This window comes from Triticum dicoccoides, chromosome 1A (genome assembly GCF_002162155.2).
Source record: "Triticum dicoccoides isolate Atlit2015 ecotype Zavitan chromosome 1A, WEW_v2.0, whole genome shotgun sequence".
Taxonomy (NCBI): domain Eukaryota; kingdom Viridiplantae; phylum Streptophyta; class Magnoliopsida; order Poales; family Poaceae; genus Triticum; species Triticum dicoccoides.
Genome location: NC_041380.1, coordinates 67,630,954 through 67,636,262, shown reverse-complemented (window position 1 = coordinate 67,636,262; position 5,309 = coordinate 67,630,954).

Here is a 5,309-nt window from a genome sequence, read left to right as displayed (position 1 = left end):
GTAGAGATGGCTACAAGCTTGTCTTCGAGTCGAAAAAATTTGTAATATCCAAGTATGGAACCTTTGTTTGTAAAGGCTATGAGTCAGGAGGCCCGTTTCGTTTATCCTTGTCAGATGTTTGCAATAAAGTTGTTAATCATGTTTGCAATAATCGTGAATCAAATGTGTGTCATTCTACTACCTCTTGAGCACTGCGTTGGATTTCCCCGAAGAGGAGAGGATGATGCAGCAAAGTAGCGTAAGTATTTCCCCCAGTTTTTGAGAACCAAGGTATCAATCCAGTAGGAGGCTACGCGCGAGTCCCTCGTACTTACACAAAAACAATAGCTCAACGTAACCAACACGCTTAGGGGTTGTCAATCCCTTCACGGTCACTTACGAAAGTGAGATCTGATAGAGATGATGAATAATATTTTTGGTATTTTTGGTATAGAGATGCAAAGTGAAAAGTAAAAGGCAAAGTAAAAAAGCAAAGCAATAATAAAGTGATGGAGATTGATATGATGAGAAAGAGACCCGGGGGCCATAGGTTTCACTTGTGGCTTCTCTCAAGAGTATAAGTATTCTACGGTGGGTGAACAAATTGCTGTTGAGCAATTGACAGAATTGAGCATAGTTATGAGAATATCTAGGTATGATCATGTATATAGGCATCACTCCGAGACAAGTAGACTGACTCCTGCCTGCATCTACTACTATTACTCCACTCATCGACCGCTATCTAGCATGCATCTAGAGTATTAAGTTAAAAACCGAGTAACGCCTTAAGCAAGATGACATGATGTAGAGGGATAGTTTCATGCAATATGATAAAAAACCCATCTTGTTATCCTTGATGGCAACAATACAATACGTGCCTTGCTGCCCCTTCTGTCACTGGGAAAGGACACCACAAGATCGAACCCAAAGCTAAGCACTTCTCCCATGGCAAGAAAAACCAATCTAGTAGGCCAAACCAAACTGATAATTCGAAGAGACTTGCAAAGATAACCAATCATACAAAAAAGAATTCAGAGAATATTCAAATATTATTCATAGATAGACTGGATCATAAACCCACAATTCATCGGTCTGAACAAACACACCGCAAAAAGAAGATTACATCGAATAGATCTCCATGAGAGAGGGGGAGAACATTGTATTGAGATCCAAAAAGAGAGAAGAAGCCATCTAGCTACTAACTATGGACCCGTAGGTCTGAAGTAAACTACTCACACTTCATCGGAGGGGCTTGGATGATGATGTAGAAGCCCTCTGTGATCGATGCCCCCTCCGGCGGAGCTCCGGAACAGGCCCCAAGATGGGATCTCGTGGATACAGAAAGTTGCGGTGGTGGAATTAGGTTTTTGGCTCCGTATCTAATCGTTTGGGGGGTACGTAGGTATATATAGGAGGAAGGAGTACGTCGGTGGAGCTTCGAGGGGCCCACGAGGCAGGGGGGCGCGCCCTAGGGGGGCGCCCTCCACCCTCGTGACCGCCTCGTGGCTTTCTTGATGGAGGGTCCAAGTCTCCTGGGTCTTATCTGATGAGAAAATCGCGTTCCCAAAGGTTTCATTCCGTTTGGACTCCGTTTGATATCCTGTTTCTCCGAAACACTGAAATAGGCAAAAAACAACAATTCTGGGTTGGGCCTCCGGTTAATAGGTTAGTCCCAAAAATAATATAAAAGTGGAAAATAAAGCCCAATATAGTCCAAAACAGTAGGTAATATAGCATGGAGCAATCAAAAATTATAGATACGTTGGAGACGTATCAAGCATCCCCAAGCTTAATTCCTGCTCGTCCTCGAGTAGGTAAATGATAAAAACAGAATTTTTGATGTGAAGTGCTACTTGGCATAATTTCAATGTAAATCTTCTTAATTGTGGTATGAATATTCAGATTCAAAAGATTCAAGACAAAAGTTCATGTTGACATAAAAATAATAATACTTCAAGCATACTAACAAAGCAATTATGTCTTCTCAAAATAGCATGGCCAAAGAAAGCTATCCCTACAAAATCATATAGTCTGGCTATGCTCTATCTTCACCACACAAAGTATTTAGATCATGCACAACCCCGATGACAAGCCAAGCAATTGTTTCATACTTTTGACATTTTCAAAACGTTTTCGATCTTCACGCAATATATGAGCGTGAGCCATGGATATAGCACTATATGTGGAATAGAATGGTGGTTGTTGGAGAAGACAAAAAGAGGGGAAGATAGTCTCACATCAACTAGGCGTATCAACGAGCTATGGAGATGCCCATCAATAGATATCAATGTGAGTGAGTAGGGATTGACATGCAACGGATGCACTAGAGCTATAAGTATATGAAAGCTCAACAAAAGAAACTAAGTGGGTGTGCATCCAACTCGCTTGCTCACGAAGACCTAGGGCATTTTGAGGAAGCCCATCATTGGAATATACAAGCCAAGTTCTATAATGAAAAATTCCCACTAGTATATGAAAGTGACAGAATGAGAGACTCTCTATCATGAAGATCATGGTGCTACTTTGAAGCACAAGTGTGGTAAAAGGATAGTAACATTGTCCCTTCTCTCTTTTTCTCTCATTTTTTTGTTTGGGCCTTCTCTCTTTTTTTATGGCCTATTTTTTTCGTCCGGAGTCTCATCCTGACTTGTGGGGGAATCATAGTCTCCATCATCCTTTCCTCACTTGGGACAATGCTCTAAAAATGATGATCATCACACTTTTTATTTTTCTTACAACTCAACAATTACAACTCAATACTTAGAACAAAATATGACTCTATATGAATGCCTTCGGTGGTGTACCGGGATATGCAATGAATCAAGAGTGACATGTATGAAAGAATTATGAATGGTGGCTTTGCCACAAATACGATGTCAACTACATGATCATGCTAGCAATATGACAATGATGGAGCGTGTCATAATGAACGGAACGGTGGAACGTTGCATGGAATATATCTCGGAATGGCTATGGAAATGCCATGATAGGTAGGTATGGTGGCTATTTTGAGGAAGGTATTTGGTGGGTGTATGATACCGGCGAAAAGTGCGCGGTATTAGAGAGGCTAGCAATGGTGGAAGGAAGGAAAGTGCGTATAATCCATGGACTCAACATTAGTCATAAAGAACTCATATACTTATTGCAAAAATCTAGAAGTTATCAAAGCAAAGTATTACGCGCATGCTCCTAGGGGGATAGATTGGTAGGAAAAGACCATCGCTCGTCCCCGACCACCACTCATAAGGAAGACAATCAATAAATAAATCATGCTCTGACTTAATCACATAACGGTTCACCATACGTGCATGCTACGGGAATCACAAACTTTAACACAAGCATTTCTCAAATTCACAACTACTCAACTAGCATGACTCTAATATCACCATCCTCATATCTCAAAACAATTATCAAGCATCAATTTTTTCTTAGTATTCAACGCACTCAAAAGAAAGTTTTACAAATCTTGAATACCAAGCATATTAGTATTAAGCAAATTACCATGCTATTAAGACTCTCAAAATAATCTGAAGCATGAGAGATCAATAGTTTCTATAAAACAAATTCACCACCGTGATCTAAAAGATATAAGTGAAGCACTAGAGCAAAACTATAAAACTCAAAAGATATAAGTGAAGCACTAGAGTAGAACTATAGAGCTCAAAAGATATAAGTGAAGCACATAGAGTATTCTATCAAATTCCAAATTATGTATGGCTCTCTCAAAAGGTGTGTACAGAAAGGATGATTGTGGTAGACTAACAAGCAAAGACTCAAATCATAAAAGACGCTCCAAGCAAAACACATATCATGTGGTGAATAAAAATATAGCTCCAAGTAAAGTTACCGATAGAAGTAGACGAAAGAGGGGATGCCTTCCGGGGCATCCCCAAGCTTTGGCTTTTAGGTGTCCTTAGATTATCTTGGGGGTGCCATGGGAATCTCCAAGCTTAGGCTCTTGCCACTCCTTGTTCCATAATCCATCAAATCTTTACCCAAAACTTGAAAACTTCACAACACAAAACTTAAAGTAGAAACTCTCGTGAGCTCCGTTAGCGAAAGAAAACAAAAGACTAGTTCAAGTTACTGTAATGAACTCATTATTTATTTATATTGGTGTTAAACCTACTATATTCCAACTTCTCTATGGTTTATAAAATATTTTACTAGCCATAGATTCATCAAAATAAGCAAACAACACACGAAAAACAGAATCTGTCAAACACAGAACAGTCTGTAGTAATCTGTAGCTAGCGCAAGATCTGGAACCCCAAAAATTCTAAAATAATTTGCTGGACGTGAGGAATTTGTCTATTAATAATCTGCAAAAATAATTAACTAAATATCACTCTCCAAATAAAAATGACAGCAGTTCTCGTGAGCGCTAAAGTTTCTGTTTTTTACAGCAAGTTAAACAAGACTTTCCCCAAGTCTTCCCAACGGTTCTACTTGGCACAAACACTAATTAAACACAAAAAACAAAACCAAAACATAGTCTAAATAATTTATTTATTAATAAAGAGGATCAAAAAGCAAGGAATAAAAATAAAATTGGGCTGCCTCCCAACAAGCGCTATCGTTTAACGCCGCTAGCTAGGCATAACAAGCAAGAATAGATCTATGTATTGCCATCTTTGGTAGGCGATCCATAAGTGGCTCACATGATAGATTCATATGGTAATTTTATTTTCTTTCTAGGGAAGTGTTCCATGCCCTTTTTTTAATGGAAATTGAAATCTAATATTCCCTTCCTTCATATCAATAATTGCACCAACCGTTCTAAGGAAATGTGTACCAAGAATAATAGGGCAAGAAGGATTGCAATCTATATCAAGAACGATAAAATATACGGCACATAATTCCTATTTGCAACAATAAGAACATCATTAATTTTTCCCATAGGTTTCTTAATAGTGGAATTCGCAAGGTGCAAGTTTAGAGAGCAATCATCAAAATCACAGAAATCTAGCAAATCACACAAAGTTTTGGGAATAGTAGAGACACTAGCACCCAAATCACACAAAGCATAAAACTCATAATATTTAATTTTAATTTTAATAGTAGGTTCCCACTCATCATAAAGTTTTCTAGGGATAGAAACTTTCAACTCAAGTTTTTCTTCATAAGATTGCATCAAGGCATCAACGATATGTTCGGTAAAGGCTTTATTTTGACTATAAGCATGAGGAGAATTTAGGACGGATTGCAATGAGGAAATACAATCAATTAAAGAGAAATTTTCATAATTAAATTCCTTGAAATCCAATATAGTGGGTTTAGCATCATCTAGGGTTTTATTTCTTTTAATCCCACTTTTATCAATTTCACCA